Here is a 25,433-nt window from a genome sequence, read left to right as displayed (position 1 = left end):
CAACAGACCCACAGGGATAATTAAACTCATTGTTCGCAAGTTAAAATTAGGGCCCAGGGAAGGTGAGCGGCTTGTCCAAGGCTGAACAACTGGAAATAGCAGAATTGTGGTTCTTGTTCACACACACCCACACACACCCAGGCAGCTTGGTTGCACCACCTCACTGTGTCCTCCAGGAAACATGTCCAGTGAGCCCAAGATCTTCTCCTGGATGCCAACAGAAAGCTCAGCACTTGTGATTTAAGAAGCATTCAGAAGATTTAGTCCCAAGATGGTTCAGTGTTTTGGGGGGGGGGGCGGGTTCAGGGCGGGGCCTGGGGACTCTGGCATCTGACTGGCATTCAAATCTCAGCTCCTCAATCAAGGTGTGGGGACAAGAGCCCCCGAGCCGCTGCAAGGATTCACTGAAACAACTTGATATCAGCCCACAGCCAGTGCCCAATGGATGGTCATCCCCCTCCCCTGCTCCCATTCCATACTGACATGAGCTGCCTGTCATCTGTCCCAAACCCACTCATCGCTAGGACCCAGTTCAAGGTCTTGCAAGAGGCTTCCTTCTCGGACATCCCAGTCCACCTTGATCCCTTGTCTTCAGAACTCTTGTCCCATCCCTGGCCTGGCCTGCAGCATGTGGTTTGACATTTCTTCCTTCCCAAGTGTGTTTCGGAGATTCTGGGTCCTCCCTCCAGACCAGCTTCCAAGGGAGCTCCAGGCCAAGTCCTAGGATCACGCCGCTCCCCATGGCACCTGGAACTGCCTTTGTCCCCAGCTGTTGCCTCCTCTGAGCACCGGGGAGCATCACAGCAATGCAGGCACCTGGAGCCCAGGCAGAACTGAGACCTTGGCTCCTTCCGAGCCTCGAGCCTCGGAGCGCAGGGAGCCTTCAGATGAAGCCACCGAGCCTGGCCGAGCCTTCCGGGCAGCCCTTAGCCTCAGGCTCCACAGACCTCTCCGCTCCCAGCTCTTCCCGCCGCCGGCTGAACATAATTGAGGTCTGTGCACAGAGAAAGACGCCAGCTACGTGAGACAGGAAGGGACTTTAATGTGTGACACCAGAGAGCTGGTGGGGGACCGCGCTCCTACACAGCAGGGCGGCCCTAGCCCGCTTCCCCTCAGAGTCAATGCAAAAGGCATCAGCTGGGTTCTCTCAAAGGCCCTTTTGGCCCCACTTGTCTCTAACTACGGGTACCCCACGCCCTGCCAGGGGCCGAGCATGCTCCTGCTCCGTCCTGGTGTGCCAGCCCTTCATCCCTGTGCTGCACACCTGCCGTGCCCAAACCCATCATTAAAACTGGCCACACCCCTGCCCCGTCCCCGTCTCTGCTCTGCTGCAGAAATTCCACAACAGCCAGAAATCTGGGAAAAACATCAGGTCATGAAAGGGGGGTCCGGGAAACCCTCTCTGTACCATTTTACAATTAATAAGGAGGCAGACGGCTTGCGAACATGGGCCGTGGTGGCTGTCCTTCACCGCTGAATCCCTAGCACCAACCACAGATCTGACACGCAGCAGGTGTTCCCTAAAGATGTGTTGAGTGAATGGGTGAACAGCAACCTCAGTCACTGCACCAAAACGTGCAAGGCTGGGCCCGGGAGGGGGAGAAGGACTTCTCTGGGCCCTTCCACTCAAACTTGAACACAGAGTCTGCTCTGTCCCCAAACCTTGAGATGAGTATCAAGCCTGTCAATGCTTCAGCCTAGCTGCTCTGTACCCCACGGGGGCCCCATGGCCTCAGACATGGAAGGATGCTGACCCAGCGCCCAAAATCAACCCAAAACAAGTGTGAGACTTGCATTGTTGCACGCACTGCATATTTGTTCAACTGTCTGGGGCTAAATATAAAACAATGAAGATGAAAGGGGTGGAGTAGGAGACGCACTGAAAGGAGAAATCAAAGAGAAACCAGCCATCAGCTTATGTTTAGCAATAAGCAGGGTAATCACAAAGGAAATTAAAAGCGAGTTTCCTTGAAGAAGAAGTGGGGGGGACTTGTAATTGGTTCCCTCTGCTCTGAAGTCCCAGCACCTGCCCTCCATCTGCACCCAGAGGTCGGGGGACTGATCTACCAAAATTCTTCCAGGCAGTCTTGAAATGCAAACACACACACACACACAGATCCATCCATGTGAGATTTAAAATGCACAAAGCTTCAATACTTAGAGGCCAATGCTAGGGCCCATCCTCCCATCCTTCATCTCGTACTAAGCCTTCAGTCACCTGAAGGAGCATCAGCAGGAGGGATGGGGTGGCTGTGGCTAGGCAGTGATCAGCTGTGAGGTGTGGAGTAAACCATTTGTTGCTGATAATATGATGTCAACGACTGTGAGTGGTTTGTTTAATTATATAAATTGGAGAGGGTCCAAGATGATATCATCACCTACAGTGATGTCACCCTTAACCCCTACACACTCCCTTCTGCTTTCTCGTCGGACGGGCAAAGGTGAGGTGGACAGCCATGGCGCCGAAAATGTGCTTCACTCCCAGGAGTGAGCAGCCCTCCCAGGGGTGAGAAGCCCACTCCCAGGGGCTTGCAGCAGGAAAATGTTCATAGTTTGCGGTCTAGAATGTGGACCCTGAAGGCCAACAGCGCTGGAAGACATGGGATCTGGCCCATCGACAACCAGCGACACTTACTGATATTGTGTACCTGGGGCCTCGTGCTGGTGGAATCAGACGGTCCAAAAGAGAGAGAGAAAGCGGGTCAGAGGGAGAGAAGGAGACAGGGAGGGAGGGGAAGAGTGAGAGGAAGAGAGCAACGGAGCTGCTGCCGGGGTTCCCCTGGGCGTCAGGCCTTTGTGAAGCCATCCTGTCTTTGTGTCCTGTGACCCCCCCCCCCTGCTCTTCCGGTCAAGTCACTTTTTGCTCACACCCCTTGGGAGTAGACTCTTGTTCTTTGCAAAAAGAACAAGCCTCGGTCAAGGCCCATTCCTGGCTTACCAGCTGCAGGGGAAGGACGAGCAGGCCACATGGAGCCCCAACGGAGGTGGGGAGGCCACATGGAGCCCCCGGGCTGTGCAGCGGCTTTCCAACTGTGCTCCTGGTGGCTGTAAGTGTTCTGGAAAGGACCCTAGCAGCCAGCCCATTTTCTCTTCCAGTGGAAGTTTGATTTGAACCCATTGCCCACGGCTTTACTTCTTTCGACACCCACAGGCACAGCCCAGGGCACTGGTAGGTAGAGGAGCCTAGATGCTTCCTAGCTGGTCCACTCCCTTGCTCATTCTACTCGAAGGAACAGAGGGAAATCCCAGCTGCTTCCTAGCTTCCGCGCAGTCCGATGGGGAGCACCGTAACTCGGGTTTGCTAGGAGGCCGCCATGTTGCAGGCCTCCAGCTGGTGTGGCCAGCGCACGGACCGTGGAGGGTCCCCCTGCTAGGCCCTTGCCGATAGGCAGGGGGACAAAATTAGACTTTGCAAGTTGACACCCAGGTGAGGCGGAAGACCACACCATTGGCCTCGGGCACAGAAGCAGGGGAAGGTGCAAGCCCTCGCCACAGAGATCCTGCCGGATGCCACAGGGGTCCCGACATTCCTGCAGAGGGGACACTGTGGGCAGCACGGGGTGTGAGGACTCTCTGCCCAAGAAGGAACTTTCAGAGACCTGGTAATCAAGTACCCATTTCACAGAATGGGAGACTGGAGGCCCCGGGAGGGAAGGAGTTGTCTAAGGCCACACGGTGAGTAACATGTCATCTGACACTTAGGGATAATGTCCCCTGAAGAATCAGCTGTGTCCTTCCCTGAGGCCAGATCGCTGAGCCGAGTGTCCAGACTCAAATCCCTTCTGGCAAAGGCTTGCAGGACACTTTCAGCCTCCTTCCTGGCATTCCCCGGTGTCAGGAATCTGTGATGCGATTCCTGAGCCTGGTCTAGGACTTGGCAGTCCATAGGACATAGAACGATAGAAAGAAGCACTAGTGTCCAAAAGCTGTCTTGAGGGGGCCCTGGTTGTCTCAGCGGGTTGTCTGCCTTCGGCTCAGGTCATGATCCTGGGGTCCTGGGATCAAGTCCCACATCGGGCTCCTTGCTCAGCGGGGAGCCTGCTTCTCCCTCTGCCTGCTGCTCCCCCTGCTTGTGCTCTCTCTCGCTCTCGCTCTCTCTGACAAACAAAATCTTTAAAAACATAAATTTAGAGGGGCGCCTGGGTGGCTCAGTCGTTAAGCATCTGCCTTCGGCTCAGGTCATGATCTCAGGGTCCTGGGATCGAGCCCCACATCAGGCTCCCTGCTCAGCGGGAAGCCTGCTTCTCCCTCTCCCACTCCCCTTGCTTGTGTTCCTTCTCTCACTGTCTCTCTGTTAAATAAATAAATAATATCTTTAAAAAAAAAAACCCATAAATTTAAAAAAAAAAATCAAAAGCTGTCTTGACTCATCTAGGTGATACTCCTCAAAGATATCACTTACCTCCTGGTCCTCGGTCTCCTCATCTGTACAATGGGATAATGCAAACTGTTCTGCCACTTTCTCAGGCCGAAGGGTTAAATACGACAGAGTCTGGGACCAGGATGGCCGCATGGGTGTCAGGGACCTGTGATGCTCCCACTACCCCAGCCTTGCCTGCCTGATGAGACATTCCTGGTACCACACTGACCTCTTACGGAAAGAACGTAAAGCAAGTACTTTCCACAGGACCTGGTTCAGATGCTCTACACCAGCACTCACAGCACGCCGTCTTGTTTAGATGGCGGAAGGGGGGGGATCCGGGACCCTCTTAAACAAGGCTTCCAAAAGTGGGATCCCATGCTGCCAGGGACCCACAAAACATGGCCATGGGACCTCCAGACTAGTAGCAAGATTTCAAAAAGTGTGATGGAAGATATTTCAAAGGTCAATTTTCTTTGCTTTGGACTAGAATATTCTTTCAGCGTACAGTAGTAACACCTCTTCTCTCATGGCAGCCACAAGCTCCGCTTGGTAATAAGATGTTTCTGATTAATATAACTATGCATCCTAATTGTTACATGATAAGTGAGATTTGCTTGATAGGAAGAACTTTTTTCCAAAGTTACAATCCCCAGCGATTTCACTTTTAGGTATTTCTACTAAGAAATAATTTTGAATACATGCAATGATTAATAGACAATGTATCTATTAATACATCGTGTACAAAAGTTTTTTAAAACAATTGGTTAAAATTATGGTGCATTCAAGCGATGGAAACATATGCAGTCACTAAAAATCCACCTTGTAGAAGAATCTTAAAACATCGAGGAATATAGTATTTGCATGTTGTCAAACAGAAGAAAAAAGCTTACAAAACAGTAATGTAGCATGATTCCAATTTTGTACAGTAAAAAGAAAGATGATGCAAACCAATGTTAAGAATAGTTACTCCAGGGGTGCCTGGGTGGCTCAGTCATTAAGCGTCTGCCTTCGGCTCAGGTCATGATCCCAGGGTCCTGGGATCGAGCCCCGCATCGGGCTCCCTGCTCAGCGGGAAGCCTGCTTCTGCCTCTCCCACTCCCTTTGCTTGTGTTCCTGCTCTCACTATCACTCTCTCTGTCAGATAAACAAATAAAATCTTTAAAAAAAAAAAAAAATAGTTACTCCAGGGTGCCTGGGTGGCTCAGTTGGTTAACCGTCCGCCTTCGGCTCAGGTCATGATCCCGGGGTCCCAGGATCAAGTCCCACATCAGGCTCCCTACTCAGCGGGGAGCCTGCTTCTCCCTCTCCCTCACCCCTTCACCCACTTGTGTTCCCTCTCTCTCTCTCTCAAATGCATAAATAAAATCTTAAAAAAAAAAAAAAAAGTTACTCCGGAGAGTGACCTCAAAAGCGACCCATTGTTTTCTGCACTTTTCAAGTTTTCTGCAAATAATATATGTGATTTTTACAACTGGAGGAAAAGGCAGTAAATGCGATTTGGGGAATTTCTGCAAGAATCAAGTCTCTAAAAGGGTCTTGAAAGTTGAGAGTTCAGGAAGGAGACCCCCAAGAGCAGGTATTAGCGGGCTCTCCTCCCCGACCTGTAACAACCGTTGGCTTACAAAACTTTCCCACCTCCATTTGTCAAAATGTCAAGCTGACATGCCAAGTGTCGGTGAGGATGTGGATTCCTGGTACCTCTTGCCCACAGCAGTGGGAGGGTAAATTGGTACGACCACCGTATAAAGCCTTTGACTTTACCTCCCTAAGCTGAACGTTCCCATGCCTGAAACTGAAAGGATTTTATTTATTCATTTGAGACAGATACAGAGAGAGAGAGAGAGAGAGAGCATGAGTCGGGGGGTGGGGGGGGGTAGAGGGAGAGGGAGAAGCAGGCTCCCCGCTAGGCAGGGAGCCAGACTCAGGGCTCGATCCCAGGACCCTGGGCTGAAGGCAGACGCTTAACGACTGAGCCACCCAGGCGCCCCTCATGTGCCTGAAACTAACAGCCAACGTGTTCGCCGGTAGGCATGACAAGAATAACCTAGCAGCCCCCTTCACCTTGGCAGAGCCTGGGGAACACCCACCACCCTTCCTCCACAGGAGAAGGAATACATGCCCCGAGCTGTGCTCCCACAGTGTGCAGGAGGCAAAACAGATTAATTGGCATTTCAGTTCAAGAAGTTGGAAGAAGTTCTGGAGCTGGATATAAGTGATGATTGTACAACAATATGGATGTACTTAATGCCACTGGACTGGGCTCTCAGGAAATGGTCCAAGTGCTACATTTTATGTGATGTATATTTTACCACAATAAAAAAACAAACAGGGGCACCTGGGTGGCTCAGTCGTTAAGCGTCTGCCTTCAGCTCAGGTCATGATCCCAGGGTCCTGGGATCAAGCCCCACATCAGGCTCCCTGCTCGGCGGGAAGCCTGCTTCTCCCTCTCCCACCACCCCCGCTTGTGTTCCCTCTCTCGCTGTGTCTCTCTCTGTCAAATAAATAAATAAAATCTTAAAAAAAAAAAAAAAACTATGGTGAACTCAGTCATATGGATGTAATTCAGTGATGATAATATTAAGAAAGAAGTTTCCAAAGATGACATACAACATGATGTCCTCTTCATAAAGTTAAAACAACCAAAATTAAACATACACTTTTTGAGAAAACCTAGAAATACAATAAAAGTGTGTAAGAAGAAAACAGTGGCTCAGTCGGAGGAGCATGGGACTCAATCTTGGGGTTGTGGTTTCGAGCCCCATGTTGGGTGTAGAGATTATTTAAAAATAAAATCTTTAAAAAAAAACAAAAACAAGAGAATGATGAACACAGAATTCAGGATGATGGTTACTTGGACTGGAAAAGAGTCACCTCATGGCTTGATGTGTGCTATGATTAGGGTCCTGTGTTTTGTTGGGTCAGGGAGTCACGGGTGCTTATTACATTAGAAGAAAGAACATGGAAGGAAGGGAAGGGAAGGGAAGGGAAGAGAATTAAGAGAAGAGAAGAGAAGGAAGAGAGTTGGAAGGTGGGAGGGATGGAGGGAGGAGATAAAGGGGGACAGAAAGGGGTCTTGCATGTGCCTTCTTTAAGATGAGAGTATGCCATGAAATAAGGATTTGGGTTAACCCAATGCTGGTCACCTGGGGTCCTTTTACTTTTTTTTTTTTTTTCAGGGAACAGTTATTTGTTGTTGTTTTTTTTTATTATGTTCAATTAGCCAACCCTTTTAAAAGTGCTAAACTGAACAATAATTTTTTTTAGGATGGATAGACATGTCAAAAACCATTTATAAAAAGTAAATGGATGATTAACACAAGATTTAAGATAATGGCTGCCCTGAGGTGAGGAGGGGGATATATTTGAACTTCCCTCCCTGCTCCTGGCTCTCCATTTCTTAAACTCAGTCATGAATACACGATTGCTCATTTTATTATTATTCCAAGAGCATACACATAGTTTATGTGCACTCTTTTGTATGTGTGATTTACTTCACAATTAAAAAGTAAAGAAGAAAGGGAGCATAAATTAATGAAATAGAATACAAAGAAACAAGAGAATTTTGAGTTCTCTAAAAACGCTAACACATAATCAAAGCTCTGGCAAGACTGATCCAAAAAATAGGGAAGGCACATATATTCAGAATGCAAAAGAGGATACACACACCTATAGATACGGTTTAAACTCTTAAGAGAACACTGTGATCAATTCTATGCCAATAAATTTTAAAATAGACAAAATAAGTAAAGTTTTAGAAAAATGTGTACCAGGATATTAAAATGAGCTTTTCTCCGGGCTCCCAGGTGGCTCAGTCGGTTAAGCGTCTGCCTTCGGCTCAGGTCGTGATCCCAGGGTCCTGGGATTGAGCCCCGCATCGGGCTCCCCACTCCACGGGAAGCCTGCTTCTCCCTCTCTCACTCCCCCTGCTTGTGTTCCCTCTCTCTCTGTGTCTCTCTCTCTGTCAAATAAACAAATAAAATCTTTTTAAAAAAATAGAATAAAACAGGACTTTCTCTATCTCCTCCTCAGTTAAAGTTCCAGAGACTAAGAGCAAGACGCAATTGCTGAACGCTTCCCCATTCCTAAACAAGATGCCAAACCACCTGGGCAAGCTAAGTTTTGTGAAACCAGTTCTGCCCGCACCGGCCTCCACCCAGATCTGGCTGCTAAAAGGAGAGGCCTGGAAGAAAGAAGGATGCCTCTGGAGATGAGTGTGAGACAGATGCTTCCCCTTCCCTTCAAACCAAGTGAGAGGGGCTTGAGGGGGACCATCCAAGGGGTTGGAGGGGCTTCCAGGATTGCAGAGTCCTAAAGGCTTACCTATACCTGAAAACGCTAAAGGCAAGTTCACAGAGAGTTGTCCGGCAGCAGAGAGAGAGTAAGGAGAAAGGGCTGTGTTAGGGGCGCTCTGCTGACGGTGCCCAAGGAAGCAGGCCTTCACCGAGGGCAATGGGAAAGGGGTTGAGGGAAAGGTGCCTGCCCTCTAGGAGGCAGGACCAGACAGAGAGGGTCTGACTGGGAGGAGCAGATGGCCAGCTGGAGTCAAGATGGCACCTCGCCACAAGCTTAGGGACTGGAGGTCCCAATGGAGTGGATGGGCCTCGGAGAAATCCACAACATTACAAGTAGAGGAAGAGCCACCTTTAGACTTCCAGAAGCCTAGGGAGCACCAATCCCCTCAAAAATGCACCTGTCTCCTAAAACTCTGCCGTGTCCCTTACAACCCCTGATCCAGAGAGCCCTGCAGATTGAATATGGTTATCTCTCTCTCTCTCTCTCTCTCTCTCTCTATCCATCCGTCCATCCTGGCCACATGCTGCTTATCCTGGAAATGCAAGGAAGGTTTAATTTCAAAAAAAGTAACTAATGCAATTCTCTCTCTCTCTCAAATAAATAAATAAATTTTTTTAAAAAGTATCTTTAAAAAAAGGGGGGGGTACCTGGGTGGCTCAGTTGGTCAGGCATCTGACTCTTGGTTTTGGCTCAGGTCGTGATCTCATGGGTCGTCGGACTGAGCCCCATGTCAGGCTCCACACTCAGCATGGAGTCTGCTTGAAGATTCTCTCCCTCTGCTCCTCCCTGAGTCATGCACCTGCTCTCTCTCACTAAAAAAATAAATAAATCTTTAAAAAATATATACCTAAAAACAAACAAAAATACTTAGAGATTAGGGATAGTGGGACCTTAACTTAATAAAGCGTATTCTTGGGGCACCTGGGTGGCTCAGTCTGTTAAGCAACCAACTCTTGATTTAGGCTCAGGTCATGATCTCAGGGTGGTGAGATCAAGCCAGGCGTCAGGCTCCATGCTCAGCAGGGAATCTGCTTGAGATTCTCTCCCTCTCCCTCTGCCCCTCCCCCCTACTTGTGTGCTCTCTCTCTCTCTCTAAAATAAATGAATAAATAAATCTTTTTTAAAAAATAAAGGGTATTCTTGAAAAGTATGCAGCAGCAAATGTGCTCAGTGATAAAACATCAGATGTGTTTTCTTTAAAATGACAAATCATGTTATCTAGAATTAAATCTAACAAAAATACTCAAGACCTATAGGAGAAAACTGTAAAACTGTACTGAAGGGCCTAAAAGGAGACTTAAATAATAGAGCAATATAGCACGCCCATAGAAGGGATGTCTCTATATCATTAAAAACAATGATCTCCCCCAAATTATGTCTATAAGTTCAATGCCATTCCAATCAAAATCTCAAAGGATTTTTTCATAGAACTTGATAAGATGATCTTAAAATAATATGGGAGAAAAGAGGGCCAACAATAGCAAGGCAATTTTGAAAACCAAACTTGGAGAATAAGGAATTATTATAAAGGTATCTATTGTAATTAAAACTGTAGTATTGCTCCAGGAATAGATAAACAAGTCATGCAAAAGAATATATAGAGCCCAGAAATAAACCCATAAACATAGCTAATATGTACTAGAGGTAGAATTACACATCAGCATAATGAATTCTATAAATAATGAAGATAAATAATGAATAAAAGAATGAATTATTCTATAAATTGTACTGGAAAAATAGCCAACTGGTTGGGGGGAGAAAAAGTAAAATTGAGCCTTTCCCTCACATTGTATGCAAACACACAACCCAAGGTGAGTAAAGATCTAAATGTGAAAAAAAAAATCAACATTTCTAGAAAAAATAGGAGAAAAAAATAAATGTATAACATCAGTAGAGGAAAAAAATTAATCAAGATACATTAACTACAAACTATAAAGTTTTTAATGTTGGAATATATTAGAATTTAAAATTGCTGTCTGACAAAGGCTTTTATAAATGAAATGGAAAAGACAAGTCACAGATTGAAAAGATATTTTATTTATTTATTCATTTATTTTTTTAAGTAGGCTCCACCCCCAGCACAGAGCCCAACAGGAGGCTTGAACTCACGACTCTGAGATCAAGACCTGAGCTGAGATCAAGAGACAGACGCTTAACCAACGGAGCACCCAGGCGCCCCCAAAAAGGATATTTTAAACAACAAAGGATCAGTATCCAGAATACATAAAGAACTTCAACAAATCAGTAAGAAAAAGACAAACAACCCGACAAAATTGGGCAAGGCATACGAACAGAAGGGAACAGGGTGGCAAATAATCACGTAAAAATAAGCTTCATCTGGGGCGCCTGGGTGGCTCAGTCGTTAAGCGTCTGCCTTCGGCTCAGGTCATGATCCCAGGGTCCTGGGATCGAGTCCCACATCGGGCTCCCTGCTCGGCAGGAAGCCTGCTTCTCCCTCTCCCACTCCCCCTGCTTGTGTTCCCTCTCTCGCTATGTATCTATCTGTCAAATAAATAAATAAAATCTTTAAAAAAAATAAAAATAAAAAAAAAATAAGCTTCATCTCCCTAGTAATCAGGGCAACACATGGGAACAACAGGGATTCTAATTCATACTGATCAGACTGGCAAAATTTTGCAAGCCTGAAAACAGTCATAAGCAAAGGGCACTTTTATGCTTTCTGACAGGAGAGTGTGTTGGTACAATCACTTTGAGGAGGAATTTAAGAATACCTAGTAGATTTGAAGATGGTGAAATCTCACAATACAGCAAAACCAGTTCTAGGCAGCCGCTCTGAAAGGACCTTCAGGCGCATAAGGAGACGGGTATGAAAATGTCCATTGCAGTCCCACTTGTGCTAGTGAGAAAGTGGAGATAAAGATCATTGGGAGAATGGAGATCTACAGATGTGGTTTATTCAGACAGGGAAATGTCATACAGCAGTTGAAATATACCAGATGCATACATATTACCTCTCACATTTGTTCGCTACGCTTTATATATGCCACCTTCTTGAGGTACGTCGTATCTATTCACTCCTTTCCATCTGCCCTGACAATTCCCTGCCATCTTTTAGACACCTAATGGGCCCCCCTGCTCCATCCACATTGCTCCCCACGAGCTATCCAGCAGCCAAAGTCATCTTTCTAAGAGGCACACCTGACATCACTTTTTTTTTATTAAAAATTTTTATTTATTTATTTGAGAGAGAGCATGAACAGGGGGAGGGGCAGAGAGAGAGGGAGAAGCAGAGCCCCCGCTGGGCAGGGAGCCCGATGTGGGACTCGATCCCAGGACCCTGGGATCATGACCTGAGCCGAAGGCAGACGCTTCACCGACTGAGCCACCCAGGTGTCCTTGACATTGTCTACTTGACTGCTTAAAACCCTCTGATGACCGTGGCCTACAAAAAAGCCCAAATACCTGAGCCGAGCCCACCCAACTCTCGCCGATCATCCTGCCCACCTTTCCAATCAAGTCTCGCAGGATTGTTCATGGTTGACCAGACATGCCAGCTTTTTGGCCACCGTGCCTTGGCCGTAGGACTTGCTCCCTCTGCCTGCAGTGAGCTCTCTCTTCCTTAGGCCCTTCTCATCCTCACTGGTCCACCTGGCGAAGTGCATCAATGTGCAAGTGTCTGTACCCAAAGCTCAGCTCAAGAATCCCTGTGACTCCACACATCCGCAGCCCCCATTCCCCACTCCTCTGTTTTCTGTAATCCCTCTGACCACCGCTCAGGTACAAGCCCAGGTTCTCTTTGCTGTGGGAACCAAGGCAAGTCATCTCCCACTCAGAGCCAAAACCCACCCCTGAGCAACAGCACTGATCTTCTTCCCAGCATCCCATGTAGAGGCTGGTGCGCACAGAGAGCCCCAGACTGGGGTGAGAGGCCGGTTCTCCTGCCCCGATCCCACTGCTCCTTCCCAGCCTTGTCAAGCTGCATCGCTATACATAGCTGTTTCCCTGCTTCCTTCCCCTGCATCCCTGCACCAAGTTCACACTCTGGGACCAGCACTGAAGACTCACCAGTTGAGCCCAAAGACCCAGGAGCTCCAGCCCGCTGGGTTCATCATGGGAGAACTTCCGTAGGAGAGAACCTCACCCGCCCCACCCCCCAGGAGGCACCCATACCATGGATGCTCAAAGCCAAACTCCCATGTCCTTCTCCACTTTCCCACACACGTGGCCCAGAGAATCAGCCAAGAGGGAGGAGAAGGAGCCTGGATTACAGAGGGAGGAGGGCAGCCGGGAGAGCAAGATTGGACACAACCAGGGAGGAAGAAACAGCATCAAATGCTACTGAATATTCTCGTTGGCAAGTTTGTCCAGAGGACAGCACAGAGCCCAGCCCGGCGGACAACGAATCAGAGGCAGTATCTTCACCCTGCCCCCGCCCAAGCTGTGTCAGGGCTGTAGCTTTGTAAAGCTTTTTAAAAAATCGTTATGATGACACCATTTTATGGAAGCTTGATCTGTGGAGTAGAAGTCTCTGCCTGGTGAGCACCCCAGGTTTGGGCATGTGCACTTGCAGGCTGGAGCCGCTGGGCACTGCTGTGCGGAACAGAAGGAAAAGCATTTGGACATCCCCGAGGAGGGAGGGGGAGAGAATCAGAAAGGGAAAAGAGAGGGAGAAACCAGTCGGTAGGGGAATGTTGGGCAGCTGGGGGTGAGGAGGCAAGGCAGAGTTGGAAAATAAGAGTGATTTTAAATCACCGCTGGGTGATGCTCAGTGTGGCCCCTCCCTGGGTGGGTGGAAGAGTCTGCCACGTTCCTGGATCCTAGTGTGTGTGTGTGCATCTCTCTCGGGAGTGGAGATGGAGTGGTGGGTTATGTGGGGTAAAAGAGCAAGAAGGTCCCTGGATCTGCACCTTGAGAGCGTGGGGTCCCTCTGGGATCAGTGGAATTCTTTGGAGAGGTGGAGAGGCTTCAGAATGGGGATCTAAGATGCTCTGATCTAGATCTTAGGTGCCTTCAGCCGACATCTGAATCACTCTTGTTAACTGCAGAGCATCCAGTAAACTTCAAAAAAGCTGTTCACTTTTTCAGAGTACACTCAAGCCCTCCAGCATAAATGGATAGGTGTGTGCACCGACCACATCGTCACAAGTGATGTTTAACACTCCTTCCCTGCACCTGGCCACAGCCCATGGTCACTCAGTTATAGAGGCCACAGAGATAACCCAGGTGAAAGCCCATTTACAGATGGGGTCGTGAAGGTCCAGAGAGGGAAAGCAACTTTCTCAAGACTACACAGCTAATGGGTGCAGAACTAAGGTTTACTTTTCCTACCCCCAGGTTTGGGCTTGTTCCTCAGGGTACCACAGCTGCTTGTGGGTTAGGCTGAAGCCAATTCAGGTTTGAGGGCAATTCATTAAAGCATGTCCCCAGAGTCAGAACAGAAGACAAGGAGGCCTTGTTTTCTAAGTGAATCTCCCAGGGCTATGAGCTCCAAGCAAACACATTCCTGAATGTTTGCCACCACATTTAAGACCCAAGTAGAGAAGTTATAAATGGGCTTTTTCTCTCTGCAGATAAGAGAACCACAGGACATCAGGTCTGCGAGAGACGGATTAGTGAGATGGTTCCCTGCCTAGACTATCTACAGCCTGAGAATCTGAATTCTCTACGAGGCACCCTTAGAGCTCCATAGGCAGGGAAGATGCGTGTGTCTTTATAACTTCGTCAACAAACATGGGATATATTTTTAAATTGTGCTTACTTCTTTCATCAGAGAAAAACAATAGGCATTCAATCAATTACATGAAATGTTTTGCAAAATTCAGATTTATTTCACTCATCAAGAATCCATTTCTTTTTTTTTTAAAGATTTATTTATTTATTGTGGGGGAAGCAGAGGGAGAGGGAGAGAAAGAATCTCAAGCAGACTCCCCTCTGAGAGCAGAGCCCGACTCGTGGCTCGATTTCACGACCCTGAGAGCATGACCTGAGCTGAAATCAAGAGTCAGCTACCTAACCGACTGAGCCACCCAGGCGCCCCAAGAATCCATCTCCATGACCAAATGTTAATAACCATTGAAGTTAGGTTCTGGATACATAAGGGATTCATTATACTATTTTCTCTACTTTTAAGGTATGTTTTTCAAATGCCATAATAAAAAGTTAAAATTATATGCATATTTTTAGAAGTCTGCTTCTTAAACAAGTATCAAAAGGACTCCCATTGTAAACATTTGGCCTCTTGGTTAAAAAAAAAAAAAAAAGCCAAGGGGCACCTGGGTGGCTCATTCGGTTTTGCGTCTGCCTTCGGCTCAAGTCATGATCCTGGAGTCCTGGGATCGTGCCCCGCATCCGGCTCCCTGCTCAGCATGGAGCTTTCTTCTCCTTCTCTCACTCCCCCTGCTTGTGCTCTCTCTGTCAAATAAATAAAATCTTAAAAATAAATTAATTAATTAAATAAATAAACAAGTCCTAGAACTGTAACATCCAGCATGGTGACGATCACTAATAACACCGGATGGCACGTTTGAAAGTTGCTAAGAGAGTAAATCTTAAAAGTTCTCATCATAAGAAAAAGAAATTCTATAACTATGTATGGTGACGGATGTTAACGAGACTTACTGTGATCATTTTGCAACATATACAAATATTAAATCACCTTGTACACCTGAAACTAATATAATACATGTCAATGATACCTCAATTTAAAAAAATAGCTCTCATTTGAAAGATGAAATTAAAAGTGCTTCATTGAAGGTGGAAATTGAGACTCAGGACAGTCGGGGGCACTGCATAAACCCCACCACAAATTGAGGCAGCAACTGCTTCTCGTCGCTCTTTGTCACACAATACTGGGGGTGTGTTGCTGGGTCCCATGTTGATCACTGACCCCGCTGGGCTCTCGGCGCCCCCAGCAGGAGTGGGTGCCCCCGCTAATCCACACTGGCCGCATGATCTTAGAATCCCTCCCTTCCCATCTGTGTCCTCAGCTACCCTCTGGCCTCCTTGAAGGCGAGGATGAGGCCGGCCCATCTCTAGATTCTGGGCTAGCCCCCGTGCCCCCACACAGTGAGAGTGGGCACTCAATAAGTAAATATTAGATGATTCTCAAGTCAAATCAGGTAACATTCTGGGGTTGGAGTCCAGAGTAGGGAGAAAGATGGGAGAGAAGTGACCTAAGAAGTGAGGCAAGACCCACGCTCCTCATCTCCACTACATTGCTTGTTATCCAAGGGACCTCTGTCTCTCCATCAGCAAAATGGGAATAAGAAACTTGACTTTGGGGGCGCCTGGGTGGCTCAGTCGGTTGGGTGTCGGCCTTCAGCTCAGGTCATATCCCAGGACCCTGTGATGGAGTCCCACGCCGGGCTCTCTGCTCAGCAGGGAGTCTGCTTCTCCTTCTGCCGCTCCCCCTGCTTGTGCTCTCTCTCTCTCAAATAAATAAAATAAATAAAATCTTTAAAAAAAAAAAGAAAGAAAGAAACCTGACTTTGCAGGGTCGTGAGGAAGAAGAGAGATGATGGATGTGCAGTGCCAGGTCCATAGTAGGTGCTAAGTAAAAGGCTGCCCATGACTAAAACAATGACCCTGGGATGAAGATGACGTCTGATGCTGAGCTTGGGCCAACGGTCAGTGTTTCCAGCGGGGGAATGCAGGGTTACCAGACGACATTAGCCAGAAGTTCAAGATCTTTTTATAAAAGCCAGGGAGGAGAGCAAATTCACAGGTGTTGAATGCTTTCATATGCCGTAACTTTAATCCTCTTGTCCAGGAGGGAAGTGAGCGTTTCGTGCCCCGGTCTACAGGAGGGAAGGAAGACACGTGCCGCCGCTCGTCCAAGATCTCAGGGACGGAGACTGGTGGCATTTCTGGCCTCTGGGGCAGGAAGTATTCCTGGGCTCCCAGTACTCTCCTTAGTCTCTTTAAATTAAATCAAGTCCTGGAAGCAGCTCAAAACTCACCCTTTTCGGCGCCCAGACCTTGTGCCTTTCTTTAACAGCAAACATGGTTCCATTCCAGGCTGGCCTGGTTCGAGCTGATGAGGATAAGGCTGTCAGCCGGGAGGTGCACCGAGCTTCTCTTCCCTCCCTGCCGCGCAAAGAACACGACCCTCTCTCTCCTCCAGGCCTTGCTCGCCTTGGGTTCAGCTCTGAGCACTCCACCCTTGGAGACCCTTCCCTCCCTTCGGAATCTGGAGCGAAGAACTCCGAGGGGCTCAGAGGTTGGAGAGGACCTTGCCCAGAGGGACCAGGGAGCAAGAGAAAGGACAAACCCAGGTGGGCGATCCCAGCCGCCTCTTCACAGGCCATGTGATGCTTGGTCAAATGACTTCACCCCACTGTGCCTCAGTTTCCTGCAAAATGGGGACAACGGTGCCCGCCTCCATTCTCAAGGGTTGCTGTGAGAGTCTTTATGGTGACAATGTGTAGACAGTGCCTGGCCAATAGAAGGTGCTCAGTAAATATCAGTTTCCTAGTCTGTCGAGCCAGAGCAAAAGGGCCTTCCTTGGCCATTTCTGTGCACCACCAATAAGAGTCTCCTGTTTTTCTATACGATGATTCGGTTTTAAAACTCCATCTCACACAAGCGGAAAGCCAGCAGCCCTTGGAAAGTTTTTATTTCTTTGTCTCATCAGTATTTGTTGAGTGTTCACCATGTACCAGGCACTGTTCTGGGCACTGGGGATACAGGAGTGAACCCCCAACCCCTCATCCTCACAGAGAGTACATTCCAGGGGGGGGAACAGTGAACAAAGAGAGATAGAACGTGACATCATTGACAGCATCAAGGAAAAGAAACCAAGGCACAGGGTAGCCTAGAGAGACAGGGTACCTGTTTCATTCAGTGGGAACAGAAGTGGACTCACCCCAAAATTAATAAGGCTTACGCTTCAAGGCTTTTTGTGTGGTCAGGTCCCTTCCTGTTCCCATTCTAGATATTTCCCTACCAAATTTTGTAGCCCCAATTGGGGATGCTTTTTCCTAAAGAGCACTCTCCAAAATTAAATAAGCTTCAGGCAGGCCCCACAAAATCTGGTTCTGGGCCGGGTGGCCGGGGAAGCCCTCTTCAAGAAGGTGATACGGGAGCCTGGACCTGAATCCATAGAAAGGAACCATTCAAATGAGCAAAACAAAATTCTTGGCCCTGCGGAAGCCAGTGATTCTAAAAGGCCCCCTAGTCTACCTGCTTTGCCGAGTGGAAAGGCTGACTCTGAAATCCTACCTCCAGCCAGGTCTCCAAAACAGGTGGAGCTGGAGAGTTTCTGTCACCCCAGACTCCCCTCCCCACAGGCTATGGGCCTATGCCAGGCCCAAGCGTGGATCGGAGAGGGTGGGAGCTCGGGGAGGTCAGGAAGCGTGGACTGGCCGTGGGCCCCGGGCAGTGGCAGGGACTCAAGGCCAGAAGGAGGAAGGAACCCGGACAGACAGCATCAAGTGCCGATGAGAACAAGGAGCAACTGGAACCTTCACGCACTTCTGGTGGGAAAGCAGTGATCCAACCATTCTGGGAAACAGTTTGGCAGTGTCTTGCAAAGTGAAACATGTACTTCACACATGACTCAGCAGTCACCCTCCCTGGTATGTATTTTAGAGAAATGAAGCCTTATGTTCAAACAAAAACCTGTACACGGATGTTCCTGGGAGCTTTATTCATAATAGCCAAAAACTGGAAAAAAGCCAAAAACAGCCCACATGTCCACGAGCGGGTGAATGCGTGAACAAACTGTGGTCTGCCCAGCAGTGGAGTGTTCCTCAGCATTACAAAGGCACAAACAATGGATACACCCAACAGCACGCGTGAATCTCAGACATCACGCTGGCTTCTGGAAGAAACCAGACACAGCAGAGTTCATCTGTAGGATACCATCATGTGACATACGTTCTAGCTCTAGGAGCAGAGGGCAGATGACTGCCAAGGGGCAGATGGACATAAATACGTTGTCAGAACTCATTTTATTGGATATTAATTGCTCATTAGAATGGGCGCATTTTCTTATATATGTTACAGCTTAATTGAGTGATAGCCTAATGAAGTTGACATGAAAGTTCCATCACTGTGTAGTCCAAGGGAAAGACCCTCCTTGAGCTCAGCCTTCCGCCCCCTTCACTTTATACATCAGGAAACAGGCCCAGAGAGGGGAGTGACTTTCTCAAGGTCACACAGTGAGTCAGGACTATTAACAATGAGCAATTGAAGGGCTACTTGAAGTTCACAGAGTGTTTTCCAAACCTGCTCTGACTCAGTGCCCCGGATACTTTGTGAGGCTGCAGCACTCTCATTATGCCCGGGTTACAGACGAGCACACTGAGGCCCAGAATGGTTGGAAGACTCACCTGAGGTCACAGAGCCCCCTTCATGACCTACCCTGTTGACGGAGTGGGAGTACAAACCCAGCTACTCTGCTCTCAAAACCCAGTCCTTCCCTCCTCCTCAGCACACCTCCTCTTGCCCACTGAGTTGGTGTGAGCCAGAGACCCTTCACGGAAGCCCCAGGGCCCAGAGATGGAGGGAGGGACAGGATGGAGCTCCAGGGGGCTTTCCACTGTGGGGCTGCAGGCTGGGCCTGGCAGGGCACACCCAGGGGGCAAGGGGGTTGGTTGGGGGGGGGGGGCAGGGACAGCCCTGGCTTTGCTCAGAAAGATCCGGTTTCCCCTGGATGCTTTTTCCAGTATGGCCTGCCAGGGGAGATTAAGATCGCAGAGAGCAACATGATGCCGCTAGAGAAGGAGATTAGTGGGTTCCAGGGTATTTGTCTCTCTCAGAAAGGCGGTTTGTTTGGGATCTGACTCCAAGCCACGGGATGAAGCCACGCCAAGCCCTGCTGGAGCTGACTCCAGGAGAGAGACAGCCCCTCGGGCAGGGAGAGGGAGGGAGGCCAGACCTAACAAGACTGGGGTTTTCAGAATCCCGGAAGGACCATGCGGGGGTCCCTCTGGGGTCCCACGTAAGCCTCCATTTTAGCCGAGGCCGGGCTGCATTACAGACAGACCGCTGGTTGGCTGAAAACCCACCTGGCCTTGACCCTGTCCAGCCAGCCTGGAATGGGAGTAACTGGGGTTGTTTGCTCCAGAGTGGGAGGGCCTGGGCCCAAAGGGTAAGGGGGAGGGGGTGGGGGGGAGTAGCCACTAGCATGAAGACTGGCGGAACCTTAAAAACAAGTAAAATGTGTAACACAAAACCTTACTGAGGTTCTCACTGACCCGAGCCCAGTGAGATACCAGCTGTATCTTCAGTAAGGTTCCTGTTGCCCCAGCAACTTTGGAGTGGGAGACCAAAGAGAAAGACCTAGCCCAAAGTTTGGGTCCGCTCCAGGGAACAGATAAGGGAACAGCCGAAAGGAAAAGTAGGTCTCACGGAGGCAGGAGTCTGAGCCAAAGTGGGTGGGGACAATTCGCAGGAATTTGCATCTTAGAGGCTTTGTGTCCCCCGAGGGCTGACATGAGAGTTTCAGTCTATGTCATTCAAGTTCCTGGAGGCCGGGGACTCTGGCGGCCATCTGAGTCACATGTGTTCGTGCCATGGCAGTGGGGGTGGGAGTGGACACAAAATTGGATGTGGCATGTGTCCTGCCCTCAAGCAGCACCCAGCGGAATTCCGCAGTTACGGCAAGCTCGCAGCAAGCTCTGGGTGGTGGGGACAGAAAAAGCATGATGGGCAGGGGCAGGGCGGGTAGAGCAAAAGCCAGGAAGAGGGAGGGACAGAGGGAGAGAGGTGGATTTTTTTTTCGCAACCTGGAGACGGTAACATAAGGAAGCCCTCTGAAATGAGATCACATTTAGGCCAAACAGTTGCCAAATCAGTAGGATATGGCCTTAGGGATATGTGGAGAGGGCCCCTCGGGGAACCTGGCGTGAGCACAGAAGGGCAAAGGCACAGAGCACTGAGAAGCTGGGGCAATGGAGACATGAAGGGGGAGCCCTGGGGGAGCAGGTTGGCCGAAGCGTTAGCCCTCCACCTTGCCGGGCATGCCAGGACCTCGCTTGAAGATTACAGTCCCGGAAAGGAAACACCTATGAAATAGTCACACAAATAAATACAATGTTTGAAATACTGATAGTGTCGCGGGGATACCATTTCAATAAGGCTCTTTCCAAGCCAACCCCAGAGAGCGTCAGCTTGGTCAGGGCAGCGATGTCTGCGATCAGAGGGGAAGCGTGGGCAGAACCAAGTGGCCCAGGAAGGCGGGGTGGGGAAGAGCGCTCTAGGCCGAAGGAACGGCCAGTGCGCAGACCTCAGGGCCGGACAGAACATGGCACCGTTCAGGAACTGAAGTGAGTTCCTCCTTGCACCTCCCCCATTGCACTGCACACCGGCCTGGGCCTCGCGTGTGTGCCCGAATTCACAGACTCCCACGACTGCTAATTTGCTCCCACGCTCATCCCTTTCTGCAACTTACACTGATCACCTCGGGGCACCACTGCATATCCCCGCGGCTGCATTTCTTAGCCCACGGCCACCAGATGCACACCAGTTTTGCTCAGTTTTGTGAAAGTGGGCCTGCCTGAGTCCTGCTTGGGTCCTCCCCGCTCACCCCTCCCCATCCTGCCTGGGAGGCGAGAAGCCCACAGGAACCCCCTTGGTGCAACACAAATTTACCATGCCATGAACCCTGGATCAGAGGGGGCTAAATAGGTGGTACCCCTTCTTCTCCAGCAGGCCCTTTTGAGACTCATCTCATGAGGCTCTGTAGAAGGCTCTGGGAGACAGAACGGAGGCAAATCCATCTTGCATCCAACAACGCGTGCACAGATGGGCTTTGCGGATGGCTGGGTCCTAAACCCCCAGCCTCTCTGCTCAGCTGCCACACCCCTGACTTGATCACGTTTGAACACCCAGTCTGGTCCCCACGCCGACTTCTCTTAATAGCCAGTCGGCATGTTTACCAAGAATGTGTTGACCTTTACTTTCCAATGGCAGGGACAACGTGATACATTACTTCCTTGTTTGGAGGTTGCTTGCTCAAAGGCTAAGTGGCCACTCCACCGAACCTATCTGGTGGCCTGTATTTTCACCGGCCGCTCCAATGCAGCCTGAGGTCCTGGTGTAGAGCCCAGCACCACTGCCTGGGTGCTGGGAGCCTGGGCTCCCAACCAAATTTGGCCATGCGTGCTATGCGACCCTACACAAGTCCCGGGCCTCTTTGTCTCTTCCCTATGAACTAAGGTAGGATGGACGTTCTCCAAGGTCCTTCAAGCTCCAATCAGAGGATCACGCTCCTTCCAGTGCCCAGAGAAAATCAAGTTCAGGTCTGCCCAACAGACCACCTCCCCAGCTAACGTTCTCCCTGCAGATCAATCACTTCTTTATAGTACCTTTAATACCATGTATCTTTAATACCACGCTTTTTGACTGGGATTTACGGGAGATGGGAGGTGGTAGTGTATGTGTATGTCCCCAAAATTCAATGCAACATTTTTTAACAAAATAGGGTGTGGGAAAAGAATCAAGACACACTCCAAATACAACTCGTAGAAGGTCCAAATCAGGTTGTGTTTTGAAAAACATGAAAACAGCAACAAAGTGGGCGGTGCTTCTTGGCTGTCACTGGCACCAAGAGAGGCCAGATTCCTATGTGGGGGCAACTGCTTGTGACTGTCCATATTAATTAGGGGGTGACCAGGAAGCCGAGCCTGAAGCCTTTGACAACCTAACGTGATTGTTTCTTACATATAGAAGCATTTTACCATATTGTATAGTTAGATCTAGGATGTTGGTTGGGATTGGGGTTGACAGGTAAAAATAAAATGTTCCCCCTTTAAAAAGAATAGAAAGAACATAAACAGAAGGAAAGGAAAGGAAAAGAAAGATGTTCCCAGAAGCATTTTCACTGAACAGCTCATTTTCAGAGATAAATTACTGACATTAAGCAAGAGATACTGTGAACTCTTCCCATTTGCATGGTAGTAGTATTCCGGGGAAACGCAGTATATATTAAAGCCTTGCAAATATATTTGGTGTTTATTATGTAAATCAGAGTTTAGTTTTTAGCTCAGATAATCATCTACATCAATGTCTGGAAAGACGTTCTAAAGTCATGTGGAATGCAAGACAATTCTTCATTGTGAGATGGGCCCAGGCCCTGCAAAATATCTAGCATCTGGCTCCTCCCAGGCTCCCCAATGCCAGCAGCACCTCTGTCAACCCTGTGACCCCCGGAAATACCACCCCCCAACATTTTAATCCCCTGGGGCTTTCCTACCTTCATGGTGAAATGATCTGAAAGAACACAGTCGCCAGATGCAGTAGGGTGGGTGAGGACAGGGCTTGGGGATGGTTTCAAGGACCCCACCATTCTTTCCATGGGCATTTTTTTTTTAATTGAGTTATTCACATATCATAAAATTCATGCTTTGAAAGTGGTTTTTAGTATATTCACAAAGTTGTGCAACCCTCACCACTAATTCCAAAACATCTTTATCAGCCCAAAGCCTCGTACCTGTTAGCAGGCACTCCCATTCTCCCCTCCCCACGCCCTGGCAAGCTCTAATCCACTTTCCACCTCCATCAATCTGCCTACTCTGGACATTCCATATAAATGGAATCATATAACATGTGGCCTTTTATGTCTGTTTTTTCCACTTAAAACAATGTTTTTCAAGGTTCACCGATATTGTAGCATGGATCAGTACCTCATTCCATTGAATGGCTGAATAATATTTCATTATATGGATATACCACAACTCATTGGTTGATTCAGCCGTTGATGGACAGTTTGACCATTATGAATAGTGCTGCTATGAACATTTATGTATAATTTTTTGCGTGGACATATGTTTTCAATTTTCTTGGGTATACACCAAGTTGTTGCTGGGTCATATGGTAACTCTACAGTTAAATTTTTGACGACCTGCCTGTTTTTTTTTTTTTTTAAGTGATTACACTATTTTAAAATCCCACCAGCAAAGTATGAGGGTTCCAGTTTCTCTACATCCTCACCAGCACTTGTTACTGACAGTCTTTTGGAAAACAGCCACCCTAGTAAGTGTGAAGTAATGTCCCATTAGGGGTTTTGTTTACATTTCCCCAGTGACCAATGATGTAACACGTCTTTCCAGGTACTTATTGGCTATTTGTATTTGTTCTTTGAGAAATGTCTGTTCAAGTCTGTTGCTCATTTTTAACTGGATCGCTCGTCCTCTTGTTGAATTGTAAGAGTTCTTTATATATTCCTGATACAAGTCCCTTATCAGATGTATGGTTTGCAAATTTTTCTCCCATTCTGTGGGTTGTCCTGATGATGCCTTCTGGAACACTAAAGTTTTTAATTTTTAATTTTAAAATTTTAATTTTTAATTTAATTTTGATGAGACCCAAAGTATCTCTTTTTCTTCAGTTGCAGTATGCCATGGACCTTTGAACCGGCTGTCTCAGCAGCCCCACCTCACAGGGCAAGGCCAGGGAATGGAGGCTGCCGTGATTTGAATGTGGGGCCACACCCTTCCAGCTTCAAAGCCTCTTGCTGGGATTCCATAAACAGGGTTTAATTTCTCTAGATAAGAAAACCTCTGTCCCGGCGCCTGGGTGGCTCAGATGGTTAAGCGTCTGCCTTCAGCTCAGGTCATGATCTCAGCGTCCCGGGATCGAGTCCCACATCGGGCTCCCTGCTTCTTGGGAGCCTGCTTCTCCCTCTGCCTCTCTCTCTCTGTCTCTAATGAATAAATAAATAAAATCTTTAAAAAAAAAAAAAAAAGAAAACCTCTGTCCCTGCCCAAGTAAATAATGTCCCCAGAATGGGCAGCACCAACCCTACCAGTCATTCAAACCTTAGAGGCAACTACTACCCTCCTGGCCCTTTCTCAAAGAGCAAACCAAGCTGAGGGTATGGGGACCCTGAACCCCGAGTGGGCACCACGTGGGTCAAGGGACACCAGAGAGGCAAACTGGACAGTGGGGAAGGCCAAGGTCACCGCTTTGCAGAGGGAAGTCGTCACGAGCTGTGTCCTCCATGGGCCTCAACTGGGAGCCCGCCCCTTCCCTACCTCAGGCCACGCTCGGGGTGCACAGCAAAGGGTCCTGCTAAAACGTAAAGATGTCTGGAGGCTGGGGACACATTCCTGGACAGCTGATGCTGGACTGCTCTGGGGAAATCAGGGAAATCCTGCAGCTGGGGAAATTGAGGCCCGGTGACACCAAGGCCCTTACAGCGAGTCCACACTATCCTCCTGCTCCCCCTGCTGACCTCCAGTGAGCATGTTGGCCGGAATGAGGTTCGTGGGTCTCTGGCAACAGGCAGGGCCGTGGGACATGAGCAGCTTGCTTGGGCAGAAGAGGCACGGAGAGGTCCATGTCCCAGCGGGTGAGCCCACTGACGGAGCAGAGCAGGGAAGCCTGAGCAGCACAAGGACGTGACCCCTTGGCAGGCAGGCGACTCACCCCTTTGGGACGACCCCACAAATCCCATTGTCTCAATAACAGTAACAGAGGCCGTTCCTTAGTGCTTCCTTGAGCGCCAGGTACCGTGCTCAGAAAGGTACACGCACCACGGCTCGGATCCTCCCAACAACCCCACGAGACCCACAGTAAGTTTCTTCCACGAGGACACCGAGACTAGAAGAGGTTAAGTGACTTGCCCATGATCATGAATCGTAAGAGCTGAGCAGGCTTTCAAACCCAAGCCCGCCAGCTCCAAAGTCAGTGCTCATAATGGCCATACCTCCTGGGTTCCGGAGACCCTGGAGTTCTCAGCTCTCCAGTTGAAGATCCTCCCCTGAGTGAATGGGTGGGCTGCTACCCTTAGCCGGCTTCATCAAGCTGAGCTTGGCTCTGGAGCCATCAGAACCCTAGTCTGTTCCCCCAGGGAAACCTGGGCTCTCCTCTG

This window comes from Neomonachus schauinslandi, chromosome 9 (genome assembly GCF_002201575.2).
Source record: "Neomonachus schauinslandi chromosome 9, ASM220157v2, whole genome shotgun sequence".
Lineage (NCBI taxonomy): Eukaryota > Metazoa > Chordata > Mammalia > Carnivora > Phocidae > Neomonachus > Neomonachus schauinslandi.
This window is presented reverse-complemented; position numbering follows the sequence as displayed.